Source organism: Anopheles moucheti, chromosome 3 (genome assembly GCF_943734755.1).
Source record: "Anopheles moucheti chromosome 3, idAnoMoucSN_F20_07, whole genome shotgun sequence".
In the NCBI taxonomy this organism is placed as follows: Eukaryota; Metazoa; Arthropoda; class Insecta; order Diptera; family Culicidae; genus Anopheles; species Anopheles moucheti.
In genome coordinates this window covers 27985226-28001126 of record NC_069141.1, presented here as the reverse complement: position 1 = coordinate 28001126, position 15901 = coordinate 27985226, and positions in this window count along the sequence as shown.

Below are 15901 nucleotides of genomic sequence, written 5' to 3'. Positions count from 1 at the left end.
CGAAGAATAGATTGAGCCGTTTTTACTTGTCGTTGATGAATGACAGTTAATCTAAAAAAACTTCCTAAAGAGTTCATGTGATCGTGAATGTATTGCACCCACAAGAAGGATGGACGATAATTGAAATTAGTAAAAAAAGCACAATAAGTAAGTGGATGAAAAACTTTCATTCTTAATGTGTTTATCTAACGGCTACAGGCAGAATCCGTTTCCGGTTGGTCGAAACGCCCTACCGCTCTACCAACAAAGCTGGAAAGCGGCCAAAAGTTTTCCTAATAGATTAAGACTGCCCAGACCACGGTAAAGTGTGGCCCCATACAGGATCCTTTTACCGTCGGACAGAGGCGGAAGATTTGTGTTCGTGTGTCTGTGTGTGTGTGTGTGTGATATGCAAAAGTTCCTTGAAGAAACCACACCCTCTTGCAACCGGGTGAATGTGGTAAAGATTTTAAGCTTAATCCCCGTTTTTGCTTCACCACGACCGAGGGGTTTCGTACTCACAGGGGCACATTTGGCCAGCAGCAGTGCACACGGTTAATAATGTTTCTCACCCATAATGGGTGAGGCTTGTAGCTTGTGGCCCAGGGGATGTGTGGGAGCTTTCCCAAAAGCTCCTGGATGTTTGCTCACGAATGTAATGCACACTACAGTTTGTGTTAATCCTTTTCAATGGAAGGTTATTATTATGGATATAATTTCCATTTCCAAGTTGCGGTAAACAAATTGATTGCAATCGTACATAGCAGGATGCACTACGATGCAATTTGCAGCTGAGAGTTGTAGATAAGTTTTATTTGTGGTGCACTTTCATAGAAAAGTCCTTTTGAGGAAGAAAAATAAATAATCAACTACGTGACTCTATTTAGTGGAACAGAATAATAAAAAACTATCTTGCTTTCCATGCTTTTCACTCGCCATAAAACGTAAACTGCAGCTTAATTTATTCTTTCGAACTTGCTTTTAATGAAGTCCGTGAGTTGCTGAATGGAATCGGCTTTTAAGGCCGGTGGAAGAGTGGAAACCGGACAGAAAAACGGAGGAAAATACAGGATAGAATTATGTTGCACGCGACACGATGAAACTTGATTGAAAAGAGAGAAAATAGAGAAGAAAAAAAACACTTCAAAATACAACAGCCTCGGATGAAGTTCAATCGAATGCCTGCCGCTTGTGTGGCTCATTTGTGCGTGTGCCTCACTAGCGCGCTAGGCAGGAAAATGAGCACAATAAAAGCGAGCTACAAGGGAAAAGCTTTTTCCACCATTCATTGCTCCGTTCGATTGATTTTGATTTCATGCACCGCCTCGCGAAACGAATTTCACCGGGAGGTACTAGCGGGAAAATATTGCATTCCCGGTGCCTATTTTTCGAAAAGGAGTTTATGTTTCAGTTGCTGTTTGAGTCGATTGAAGTCCGACGCTGGGTTTTTGGGCTGGCCGATCGGTACGGCACTAAAGCACAGTGGCGTACTTCAAAAGAAGTGTCCGATCTCCTTAACAACCGATAGGCACAGTACCCGGTACAAAATATGAGCAGTGATTACGGGTTTTTTTTTTCATAGGGAAATTCCGTTCTGGAGCACCGGGCATAGACAAATGAAATGAAACTCGTTATAGTGCACATGGAGCTTTGGTGGGAAGTGTTCTATTTTTATTTGTTGGTTGTTAGTGCTTCTTTTGTTTTTTGGGAGAATCAATGTGGGTTGGTAACCGGTAACACGAAACGAAACATTCGTTTGAAAGCGGTTCTTATTAGGAATTGGAGTGGCTTTCGCATGGTGTGCTTGGATGGCACGCTGTACGACTTAATGAAATCGACCATTCCAATAGGCACGACCTCAATAGAATGGTACTCGTTTTATCTCGTTCGGTGGTAAACATAATGAAATTCGTTTTTCACTACCGTTACCATGTTACAGACGGCTATTCTACCGGCATAAAAAAATTGCACTGAAGTACGTTGGTTTTGTGGTAGCTTAAAATGAATTTAATATAACAAAATTTGGGATTTTATGTTTAGAAAAACCGAAACCTTAATCGGTCGTTGGAGAAACATGCAACAAAGTTACAATGCATTCGCTTTAGCTGTTGATTGGTTTGCGCCTAAGGGTATGCAATTTGTAAGACAAAACTAGTTTCATTTGGTTGATAAGAACCCTTGCCATATGCTGTTTGATTTCAGTGAAGGAGTTAGCTTGGGTGCTATAAGAAATGGCAGCATGATCGTCGTGTTCTCTAGCTTTTCCGAACATTGCTCTAAATTTAATCGTTAAAATATCATTGTCCTTCAGCTTGAAAAGAGAGTCACGTGACAGTTCCAAAGGTATTCATTATTTACAAAGCCCCTGCTGTACTGCTATGCCATACCTTTTGAGAGGAAAAGTATTATTATTGTGATTCCTCAACTATTCCTTAACCGTAGAAAAGTTCAAAGGCTGGATTTAGTTGAAATGGAAGTAAATTTACCAGGATATTCCTCGAAAAAGATAAATTATTTCTTATTACTCACCGCCAGCATTCGGCACCCGATAGAAACGATCCCTTCCCTCGCTATTTCCGGAAAGACTCCAATACCGATATCTGACAGATGAAAGCTCTATGCAAGTGCTACGCCTGTTTACGGTCGTTGCTAGGTGCGACAGTCTCCAGGTAGGATTGGAAAATGTAAACAATTTTAATGAGAATCGATAACACCTATGTGCATGCGTTTGTGGGTTATACTTGCCTTCCCACCCACACCCGTGTGTCCTTTCTGTGGTTGATGAGGGTGCTTTGTAAAAGATGGGAAAACCCACCCTGCCTCGTTTCTTGCGAGCGAAATAAACACCGCTTAAGAACACGTCGCCGGCAATGGGAATCATTGAGCCCTGGGCGGCGAGATTGGAATGGTTGGAAATCGGTTTCCGTTTGTGAATGTCTTTTAAATGTGTGTTCAAAGTGGATAACATTCCATCAGCACTGGTGAGAATAACAAGCAATCAGATGAAATTGCTTCGGAATCTGCACAAATGCTAAGAGATCGAATGTCACGAAGAAACGTGCTTCCGGTGTGCCGGGGCGGCGGATTCCCGGAAGTAAACTTTGGCTGAGTTCTGTGTTGCGACAAGAATAACGTCGCATTCCTCATTATATTCTTGTCAACTGAGCCAAGTATTCCTTCAAGCTGGCAACAAATGATAATGCTAAGAATAATAACTACATCAGCGTAAACGTTAATTACAAAACCGTTTGAAAGAAAGTGCTCGATTTTATTCCCTACCCGTAGTCCGGACTTTCTGGCAGCGACTTCTCGGAAGAAGAAAAGAATCTTGACTAGCGACGCATTGATATTTGGTTTGTGACGTGCGCAAAAATTGCTATTTCAAATTTGTGCCAAGCAATCAAAATCAACATCGTCTTGCCAGTGCTGGATTGTGGAACGGGCGCGAGTGGAAGGCACCATTGAAACAACAAATGAGTCTGTCACTGCCTGATGATGAACGAATTCCGCCCGAAACTGTCAACTTGGTTTTGCGATCCGTACCTGTTCCCCGTTGCGCTGCGTCGAATTCCCCTCACGGGGTTTTGCGTTTCGCAAATCGCGAAAAAATGAAAGTAACTTTCTACTTGAAGCGAAAGCTTTTCCCTCTGGAGAAAACTGGAAACGAATAATAATAATGAAGGTAAAGGTAAAAATAAACACACAGCGTACGAAGTAATAGTAATTTTTCCGCTTTGTTAAAGCGATTCACGGCGCGTCGGACAGGAGTTGCCGGGTGGACTGAGACGCGCAGTGCAAATCAAAAAAGCACACTGGGACTGTTAGCTAGCCCGTCCATTGCCAGCAGCAGGAGCTTAAGAAACTCGCACTCTGGGAAAGGGAGGACAATCGTTATGGAGGGATGTGGACTACAGTGCCACGCTCACCCATTTTCCATCAAATGTAAATCCCACCGGGGGCTGGTTTCGGTGACCATCGGGCGGTGAATTTTATTTGCTGTAGCAAATTGAAATTGAGGGTTTGTCGTTCTTTTTTTTATTGAAACACAACGGACGGGAATTGTCGCGGTCGCGAGCGGGGGCTTGGTGGGTTTTTGGATGGATACGGTCCACTTAATGCCCGTTCGCGGTAAGCCAAAGGATTTGTGCTGCAGCAATGGAGCGAGTGTGAGATGTAGTGGAAGATTGTTCATTTAAATATTTAAACTGTTTTTTTAAATGAAGCCAAGAGAATTACTATTGCTTTACTTCATTCAATTTTTCTTATTTCCACAAGTTCGACATAATTCAATCTCAATAAAGTTTTTATAAAAACGATTCCCTGAGGAACAAAAAAGTCCTGTTATAAGTAGTACTGCTTCCCACCGAAAGGTGGCGCCATACAAAAAAGCATGTAGCCAATGGTTACTTTGGCGGGGTTTTTATTGGATATTTGAGATACATGGAATTTTAAGCATAACAGGAAGTACCATTAAAACTTGATGGACTGTAATCTTTATTTGGGAAAATTCAACTATTGATATAAAGATATTAAAATATATGAACAAAAAAAAACGGATATTATTAATTTTAACCAGCTCTAGAATAATATTTACTATCAATATAACGAAATAATAATACAAGAAATCCCCATCACAACCGCAATAATGGCTTCAAAGCAGCACTAATGTGTAGAGAGTCATTTTCGCAAATGAATACGAAATTAGTCAAACATTCATAAAACCATGCTAAACCGGGTGGGTGATTTGTTTGAAGTGAGAAAGCTTATTCTGTTGCATGATCAAAACTTCATCCCTGCGCGAAAAGTTTCCTGTTTGACATGGAATAGTGCCTTGCTGCCTGGTTAATGGTATAGCAGCAAAGATGGTTTTCACGTTTAAAAAGGGGAATGAATAGAATAGATGATTTCCGCAACACGCAGAAGAATCATGCAGAAGACAAATGTGGTTCATTGTGTGCGGTGTGTTGGAGTGAATTCTTCAAACTCTCCTCTCTTTACCAACACTTTCCCAGCAGCCGGGTTGGGAAAGAAGTTTATAGTGTCATACATTCCCCACGCTCAAAACTTGTACAACACACCGCACACAAAACACAAACATCATGCATTCTCGGCAGCGGGCGCGGTCGGTGTGTGGGCACCAGAACAAGGATGATCTTTCAAGTGCAGTGCGGGAACAAACCGATAGAAAAGTTTTCCAAGCAAAACGAGTCAGGGAAGCAAACCCGAAATACAATGAACAGGAAGTTTGCCATGCACGAACCCGTTTTTAGCATTTGCTTCGCACAAACCGCACCAACCGAGCCCTGGAGCGTTTTGCGCAGCATAAAACAAACCGCTTCGCGAAGGAATTATAATGTCACATTTGGCCGCACCATAGGCGAACGGGGCAAAAATGCGGTGTACGACCAAACGAATGTGCTTTGGGTGGAAAATCCGTTGCAGTTGTTGTAAATATTGTGACGGTGTGATTCTTCGTGCAGTTCAAGTTTCTGATGCTGTGAAGGAGTTTATGTCATTTAACACTTTCTTCTGTTCTTTGGTGGACTTTTATTGTGATGCCTTTATGTGTTTTTGTTTTGTTTTGTTTCCGTGTAAAGATTTATAATAGAGACGTTTTGTGGTTTGTTGGGAAGGAGTTTTCTACTTTTGTTTATTGGTTTGAATCAAGTTCTCACGATCTGACACGGTCTGACGATTTATGGCACATGAAACTAAACAATTCGATTATCCATTTGGTTTAGTTTAGTTCTCGTTTACTCCGAGGTTCCTGCAATTCCGTTACACAATAGCAAAACATAATCAATATAGTTAGCTAATGTGCGTAAGATATCGATTTTAACGTTTAAATAATGGTGTTCCTTTTATTGTTCTTGTTGATTTCAGTTGTTTTTTTTTTGTCAAAGTACTATAAACAAGAGCGTTTTATTTGGTTTTTCTTTGTTTTGTCAATTTGTAACAATATGCTTCATTTGTGAAGTATTGTCAATGATTTTTCTTTTATTAATTCAATTTTATACTTTTACTGTTAATGTTTTTATTGTGATTTTAATAAAGTACCATTAAATCGTTTTACTTCCTTTTCGTAGTTCATTGTGCTTTATTTGTATAATTCATTCTAATGTTTTTTTTCGAAAGTTTACTCTATTGTACAACGCTGTTTGTTAATAGGGAATAATAATCTTTCATTCGTTTCGTTTCTCTTCACTCCTTGCAAGAATTGCATAGGCATTTATACTACTGTCGAATTTCTATTATCAATGTGGGTTAACATATTTTTAAATATTTTGCAAGCATTCTTTTAGAGAAATGTTCCTTCCCAAGTTAATCTAAATACGTTACATACAAATTGTAAATGACGCTCGTGTATTGTCACCCTGCGTTTCGCCGCTTTCATAACACTAGAAACGAACATCGTGATGATGCGATTCAGTACCATACGATTCCTGTTCCTTCCCCGTGGGTTCCTCCACCTTCTGCTCACAGCAAGCAAACAACATTCTACAAGGATTTACGCAACCAAGGTAAATAGTTACTTCTTGGTGGTGAGTGCGAGAGCCAAAGCAGTATCGCATAACCGACACTCGGCAAATCGGAATGTCACTAAGAATTGTGACACCAGCGTTCGTACACCAATGTAAACCACTTCAACCGCGACTCTGCAACTTGTGCCTCGGCTATGCCTGCATTCCGGTGCAGCAGCATTCCGAACCGTGTGGCGTTTCCCTGTCGGTGCCACTTCCCCCCCCCCACCGTACGGTGCAAACGACATGCCGGAAGGAATAGTCTCCAGTTTCATTGCCGGTCGGTTCGCTGGTGTTGTGGAGTGCTATGAAATTTGATCTCTTTCTAGCTTGATTCTCGAGAGCCTGGAGTGTTTTGCGGTCGAACCATCAACTCCACCCGGTGAGTGGTGCCGGTGCTGCGTCGGACCGGTCTCACCGAGTGCAGTGTGGTAGGAAATAAAATATTACGAAACTGTACCCATATCTCAAGACTCACAGACGCTGGCCGGAGCCGCCTCGGGAACTGCCTGCAGGCGGTCACCCGGTTCTCTGTGTGCGGGAATGCTCAGAAACAGCTCGGGTTCGGGTTTGCAAACTGGCGTCCGTATTCGAGGGTGTAGGTTATACGAGAGGTGTTTTACTTCAACTCATCTTCTTGTGATTCCATCAACCAACAGCCTTTCCGCCGTGCGAAACGGATGTTTTGAGGTCTCAAACTTTAGCCAAAAAACGTGGTATAAATAAACCGGAAAGGATTCGAATGGAAAGTGGAGTAAATTGAGCCCGACAGCTACACCGCACGTGTGTACACGGGAACGTGTGTGAAATGCATGCTAATGTAAAGCAATTGTATGCTTACTTTCCTTGTAGCAGTTTTGCAACTTCTTCACTCGTGCACCTAACTATGTTGCAGTACGGCGCACGCTGTGGAGCACCGTGAGCGGAGATGAGTTATGGCCACAATACGTAACGTCGGAATGATATTTTACACCAATAAAAAGTCCGTTTTAAACCGATTTGATCTTAACGCTACACGTGCATATCACAACCGGTACCTTCTTCAGCTCATCTCACCGTGTGAGTGAACGCATGTTTCACAACTCCGTCTCACTTTCCTCTCCATACTGAGATGGTTGGTGTGAGTCGTACCGGTGAATCGAAAGTAATGCGATTAATAGATCCTTTCGTACACACAGCGTTCGTTCCGTTTGGCACGGAGATTTGAGCGAAAACCGGGACGGGTCAGAACAGACCACTCCGAGCCGAAAGTAAAACAAATTACACTTGAGGGTAATTTAATTTTAATTATTCGAATGCATAAATTTGTCGTACGTTGAGCGAACTCATGCATGGTTGCATGCTGATGCTGAACAATGCTAGGCAACACGCTGGCGCCAGCACATCTCTCGGTCTGTGGTGTTAGCTAATGGACAAGTTTTGTAGTTTGTGGATTGTTTTTAAAGGCTGGGATGGTGGTGCAGCAGGAAGTTTAACCTACGACATTTACCTCCCGACGTCTTTCTCGCACGAGTAACCTTCAGGTAAATGTGATTGTTTTGAAAAAGTTAGTTTCAAACGAAACTTGTTTTGCGGCATTAATTAACATCAGTTGGCATTCTTTTATGTTTATAAAAAATGTGTTAAATATGTTTATTAAAAATTGTTATTAGTGTTGGTTAACGTAATAGTAACAGGTTAAGTAGGAGGATCAAAAACCTTTCAGAAAAATACTTAAATAAATAAAAAAGTTTATTTGTTGCCTTGTGATACATGTGACATACAGAATGTACACTTGCATACAAATCGCAATACTTACCTCACGGCAAATCACAACACAATACACCATCGTTTAACGCGATAACAATCTTCCATTTAGCGACTTAAAAGAAGCAACTTAACTCACAGTGCAACGAAACACTTCTTTTCGCCAAAAAAAAAGCGTACTGGAAACGCGTTGATGATGCAGGGCGAATTTGCATGAAAATATCCTTCAATCAGTTGCGGGATGGTTCATCAGCAGTTCAGCGACGAAGTTGCTACATTTGTCTCGTACGTCGCGTGAAGGTAGCGCTACCCGAGGTATGCTTCTTGATAGGTAAACTTGCGCTCGGTTGTTTATCGTTGGGTGTTGCCTCTTCGTACACCGGAATTGATGAACGATGAAAGGCATCATAAAACTCACTCACCCCCCTCGATTGTAGCCACTCGTGCAGACCGAGCCAGTTTCCTGCGCTGAAAGCAGTACCAGAGCCATCATCAGGGAACAGTCATTTTTCTTTGTTACTAGACGTGCACAAAGTATACCGAAGTCGGATGGAAAACACGCAAGAAAAATCCCTAATGCATTGCCGCATAGTGCATACGGTAACAGGAGCAAGTGAGTGAGTGAGTGAGTGAAAATGATGAAAAACTTCCCATTCGGCAACTATTCCATTGCTTGGCCCAGCACGGTAGCACGGGAAAATCCACCGAGAGTAGCCGAACGGAAGGCACATTTTTCGATCGAATGATTATGAAATGTTGCTGCCGTAGGTGAGAGTGGGTCGCGTTTGGTGAAAGTTTGTTCATTTGTTCTTGTGATTCACTTTTCGAGATATGTCATTAAATGGTGTGCGATAGTCAACGACGAGAAACGAAAGCCATTCGCTCAGTTGGGAGAAGACATTTATTTTTCCACCAAAACCATCAACGGTGAAGCTAACTTCACTTTATAAAGACAATTTTCCCTCGAAGGTAGTAACGATCCGGAAGAAGACAAAAGGACGCTGGCAGTGTGCAGTTCCGACGCGAAATCTCCGATTGGAACTGTTTGCTGTCAATAATTCAATTTACTGAACTTTCTCATTTCGGAACGCGCGATTTCCCCTGAGAGGCGGACGAGTTTGTGCCGCCGTTGTTTGGAACGCGCAACTTCATGCCCGAAGTCGAACGGCATCACATCAAACGTCTCGCTGTCCCGGGGATATCGGGAATCGAATATTGAGTTCAGCTTTCAAATACCCGGGAGAGTGTAGAGAGTGACAGTTTGCTTTGGTGCGCTTTGGAGGAAAAAACTTTCAGTGTGTGTGTGTGTGTGTGCGCTAGAAGCGGAACGCTATCCGACGCGTGCTGGAATTGTTTTTGCTGCGTCTTTTGACCGTTCCGATGGAGGCGCCTGGTGGCGCACGGAGGATTGGTGGTAAAAAAACTGTCTCAAATTCCCATCAGGGCGGCCACAAGGAAAAACAGCGCGTCAACTCGTTTCACAGAAATAGCACGGAAATCTAGCCCCACGTGGAACACTCCGTCCTCGCCCAGCGAGCCACGCTTCATTTCGCCAACGGCGAGAAAATTGGATCAAATTTAAAGCTAATCAAAATCCCATCGCAGTAGCCATATTTTCGGTGCGCACTCATCCCACCATCCGCAGTAGGCTGCGTTGTGGAATTGTGGGTTCTTTGGAGGAACTTTGCCAAAGCGGACTGCTTTCTTTATTGAAAGGTCACGTCCCCGGGACCGGCGTTTTTTTTTTGTTCTCCTGGCCTCCGAGTAAAAGAAATTTCTATTCCGATCGAAAATTCCCCAGAGCAATCGTAACACTCACGCACGCACACATACGTACACTGCCCCCCACACGCATGATGCTTACGCACGGACCCGAAAGGGAGTTAGCTTCGGTGGTGCATGTGAGCGAGATATACGGCAAATTGAGTTAGCGCCAGTTGACCGTGGAAATTATTGCGATCAACTGGGTGGAAATATGTCGTTCCATAAAGCAACAGCGACAACATGGTTAGGCGGGTTGGTGTCCTTTCGCTTCGGGGAGAAGCGACCCATCCCTTTACACCGGTGTGGCTTCTTCTGCGAGGGTAAAATAAGGGGTGATTTCATTTTACTTTGTCCCCGGAGCATTCCGAAGCAAAAAGTTTCCGGAGCTTCTTTATTTTTCACCGACATTCATTCCCATCCGTTCGACTGTGAAATATTATGCGACGACCTCTTCTACCCACATTGCACAGGCAGGGTTCTTCGACGTAGCGAAAGTTCCTGAGCAGTATCGATGCGTAAGGAAACGGTGCATAAATCACTTCCATCTAGGGGGTTTGTTCGATAAGAAAAGCTTCGTACAGCAGCCTACGATATACTTGTTGATTGAAATGTAACCACGGTAATGGATGCCAGATTGGTGAGAAGAATGTGGCCCTCTCCCGTATTACCACAACAGAGAACCGATGGATCTGCTTCGATGGGATTAGGATTTAATTTATTTATCTTTGCACCGCAGGGGGGGGGGGGGGGGGGGGGGGAAATAACGAAATTCAAGTACAAATCCTTTCCCGGTGCTTAATTGATATTTATTCTTGCTCTTGTGATTTTTCGTTTGCCTTTACACTTACCGCTAGCTCGTATTTGCGTCACGCATTCGGTACGTGCTGCCGCTTTTTTGTGTGTACCGTAATTTCGATCGCTTCCAGCGCGTGATTAAGGCTACGCATCGGTGGGATGCTAATGTGTTCGGTAAATATTTTAGCGCATCGGAAGAAATCAGCCGTTACGCATTGCGCAGATAATCGTGCCAAGACTAACAGTGAGTGAGTGTTTGGCAATTGAAAATGATGTGCTTCCTTTGTGGAAGGGAAAAGCAGTCGAACAAAGCCAGTTTTATAAATTAAGAACTTGAGAAGGAGAATGGAATGGGCTATTTAATCTTTCTACAGCAGTAAAGGAAAGCGAAGAGTCAATGTAAGCAATTGCAATAAATTTATTTAAGTCGTTCTAGATATAGAATATATTGTATGTAATGGTGTACATTTGAGTTTATTTAGCAATAGTTTCTGGTTATATTAAAAGCTATTACAATTAAAAACTAAGCCATATATTAAAAGCCATATTTTGAATGTTTAAGAGTTTGATTAACAAAGACACTCATGGTACATAATATATTGCTTGTAATGGTGAATGTTTGAATTTTTTATAAAATAGTTATACAAGTTTTTATTTCTTTTCCAAAAAAGCCATATTTTAAATGCTTATGAGTTTGATTGAAAACAAAACAATAATATTGAGGAGCTTCTAACGGAACGCATCAAGAACCCCTGAATGAAGTTCCTGAATTCCTGGAGTTACTAATGTCAAGACCAAAAGTTTGTTTGCACCAGGGGATAGAGCAAATCCTCAATCAACCGGAGGTATTCTGCAGGTGTTGAACGCTTGGGATTTTGATTTCTTGCGTGTCCTGTAAGCAAGCAATATTATTTCTCACATTCAATCAACATTAGCACAATGGCAACAACAATTCCTGTCCGGATGCCCAACACGAAAATCAAGAAAGAATTTAGAGCGTTTATGTTTATATTTGATTTAATTTAATTTGGTTGGTAGACAGCTTATTTAAACTTTCAATAAACATCATTTGTGAGATTGCGGAACGGATTCGTCAAAGAACATGAACAGTGAAGAGTGAAACACTGATTAAACTCGTTATAAGAGGGTCAACGGTAATTACTCTTCTTCCACAAACACTCATCCGTTGACTCATTTACCAAACTGTGCGTACCAAAATACAATGGACCACAGAGTGCACAGGAGCATTCGTGGAATGGTAATTAAATCTCCAACCATAATCACAACCTCACAATGCATTTGTTTTGACAGCCGTTTAAAAACAACAACAAACTCAACATTACGTCCCCAGCATGCGTTGCCTTTGTGTGTGTGTGAACTAAATCTCATAAAGCATGCTTCAAATAAATACACATCCGCACTGTCACGGGACATCAGCGGCAGTGCAGTTTGGTGCTTGCTTTTCACTGAAGTGTGTAAAGTGAACAAGCGCTTGTTTTGTTATCCCACCAGAAGGAAAACGGTAAAAAAGCATTGAACAAACTGTTCCTTGTTAGAGATAATAATAATAATAATAATAATAATAATAGGCCGGTGGTGAGTGAAATGTGCATCGAAAAGTGGCAGCTTGTATGGATCGAGTGCAGCAAAACAACAGCAACGGTGGAAAAAAAGACAACGACAATAAAAAAGCTGCATCCAAAACCCCGATGATGTACACATATTTATGCAGACAGATTAATAATAATCTCCCCGGTTGGCCATACAATGGACGGTCGGGATAGTTTGGGGAACCCCCCCTTAGATGGGTTATGCTTGGCCCGAAAAACAAAAGCTTTTGGGTTTTGGTTGGTTTTGGCAGCGGATGATTATTCTATCAGCACCGGCCGACCGAAACCATCGGTGCACAGGTGGCAAATATAAACATATGGAACGAAGTGACCGGTGTCCCACCCGTTGTTGGTGGGTGCCTGGGGGGGTCGAATGCGCTTGTGTAATTGTATCCTGTTTCGGTTAGTTTCATATGACCACCATGGTTCATGATGGACGACGGAAGGGAGGGTGTGTCGGAGGTCGGACAGACTGAGCGGGGGAAATAATATATGTAGAGCATAAAAGCACGCTATAATAATGCCAGGTGGAAATTGAATATGACACCAATAACGGTTTGCGGGAGGTCGGAGACGTTGCACTAAAAAATAATGGGACGTCTGGCTTATCTGTCTTGTTGCTTTTGTTCGGTCTGCTGTATACTCCATTTTGACTGTCTATTGTGCGTGGGTGTGTGTGTGTGTGTGTGTCTTCCCCTCCCTCATATGCCATTTGGTCATCACTCTTTAGATTTGTATAGCCAAAAACAGAGCTTTCTTTTATTCAAACCAATCCATCCCGCTTCGGATGCAGCCCCCATTCGCATACGTTTGTTTGTTTTTCCGAGCGAGATTTTTCCCTATCCTTCCTCATGGTGAATTGCATGAATAAAGGGTTTTTTTTCTGTTTTTTAGAAGTTGCACATTTCATTCATACAGTATTGTGATGATTTTTCCCACCCTTTGCCACATGCCGCTTCCTTTCCGCTTAAGCCCCTTTCGTTATGTTCACTGTCATGTTTTACGGATGCACTTTCCCAGCTCACTGCCGCAATGTGCAATTGCACCTGTCCGTGTGCAGTTTTTTTTTATTTCCTCAGACCCCATCCCGGACTTACGGACAGCTCAATGCGGTAGTGCTAATAACATGGCTAGATTTTTTTTTCTCTCACCCATTTCCCAACGGTGCCATTCCTTTATCTGTAATGATTTATGTTATCAAATTTTATTTGTTTTAATTCCAGATAGGAACGTATAATTTATGGGACCACTGCGTAACTCTCCCTATCTCTCGCTGGGCACACCGACTGTTGTAGTGTGAAGCATGTTCTCATCAGAGTGTTCATTCCCTGTCGGTTCTTTGTTTTTCGTACTTGTTCTTTCCATCCATTTTATTGCGAGTCGGTCGGGATTGGGAAGTTTTTTTTCTGTTTCGGGCACAAAGCTGCACATAACAACACACACTCATACAAATCCTGCACCTTTTCACTAGTGAGTTTGTGGGTTTTGCAAATTCCTTCCGATTGCTGTTGCGCTGTCTACGCGAGATGAAAATGTTGAAATGAAAAATGCCCATTTTCCCTTCTCGAAAGCCCCAAAAGCAAAACAAACATCCAAACAGTTAGCTGTTTGCAAAACGTATCAAGTTGTTGTGTGGATGGCAAGTTGAACCATGCGCAAAAAAGCGTGTAGTGTAGTAAGGAAGGAAATCAATCCTTTAAAAAAAATGAGGGAATAGTTGTGGTAGTGTTGAAATAATACAAAAAAAAAGATTGTTTCGGCCTTTCGAAAACAGTGCAACACTGCAAAAGTTGAGTGATTGTGTAAACTTATGTACATATCTCTTATTTATTTTAAATCTTTTTATTTATTGCATAAAAATTTGTTGTAATACAAGAGGAATAAAGCACTGTATGGGCAGTTTTTCCGATGCGATACTTGTATTGTACAGATAGATTCATTAAACAAATGGTAAATCTACCTTTTATAAACATTATTTACATAGTCAGTCTAGCGTACGGGACATTGGTCCATCAGCGCTCTTAATACTCCATCGAGCAACCTTTCTTTATTAATTGAATTTCAATAATTTAAAAGCTTCTATTTGTATAAGCCAAAGTATATAAGCCAAACAGAGAAAATTTATTGTTGTTTTATTTAAACTGAAATCGTTTTCGGTTATCACGAGGTTTTCTCTTTATTTTGAAAAATAAAACCAAATTGAAGTACTTCTTCTTTACAGTTACAACTTTGTACCTTTCCATCACAAGCTACCGTTGGTCCATTAACACTGACAAAAAAGGAAAGGCCCATTGCCATTGGTACCATCCATATGAGCCGACCGAAAAACCTGTGACAATGCTGCTACATCCGGGGACTAACCCAAAATTGCCATCCAGGGACCCGCGTACGGGTACGGATGCAATTCCCTGCGCGCCCTGGCCACTGCTATCACGAGCGGGAGATGAATCGGTTTCATTGCCATTCGGGTGGATATATTTTTTTGTCGGTGGTTGGTTTGGACCAAAAAACACTCCGGACGACACCCGGGATTGGATGATGAAATATTTATTACGGAGTGGGTCATAAAAGATAGCGTCGTTTTGTATTTTTCTTTTTTTGGTTGTAGAATAAAACGGATGAAAACGAAGGATAAATGAGAAATGGACTCCAACAAAACCGAACGAAATCGGAGGAGCGAACAAAAAAAAACACAAAAACTCACTTCACGTTTGAAGATTTAGCGCGTACGATTTTTTTAAAAATCTCATAAAAAACTCATCCCCGAATCTCCCGAAACCCCCCCATTGTTGAATGTCATTTTGTGCCTTCGTAGCGTAGAATATAGAGTGGGTTGTTTCTTTCTGCCATTTCGATGCATGTTGCGTCCACATGGTGGCTAGGACGTCCCCGCAACCCTTATCAACGTGAACATGAATAAATGCACGCGGTAACGTATAAACAATTGTCAGGATGTTGATACGAGTATTAGTCACTCGGTGGGTGGTGCGTGATTTTTTTTGTTTTTTTGGTTATTATTATTTTTTATCCATTTTTGTTGCATTTTGCATCCGGTGCCGTATAACCGGATTATGATTAAATTGCGTTCCGTTCGGACCGGCGATCGGTGTGCGTGTGTAAAGACGCACCAGAGCGTGCCGTCGATATAATCCAAATGCATTTCGTTTCACATTCCGTGCCGGCCGCTTTTATTGGAATATATTGGCATCGGGCGTTGAAAAGGAAAGAAAAAGCGTGCAAAAATATACATTATTTAAGAATCAATAAAAGTGCCGACAGCTGAGACTAGGTTGGAAGCTTGAATGTAAATTTGTTCGGATGTGTGAACGCCATGCGAGAGAATATTTTCCTTCTGGAAAGCATTTTTATTAAATTAAATTATCTTATAATTGAATATCTTCAATCAATGTATTGTTTGGTATTAAATAAACTATTTAAAACCCGATTATATTACATCGTTTCTCGGTTCAAGTTAACATTAATCTC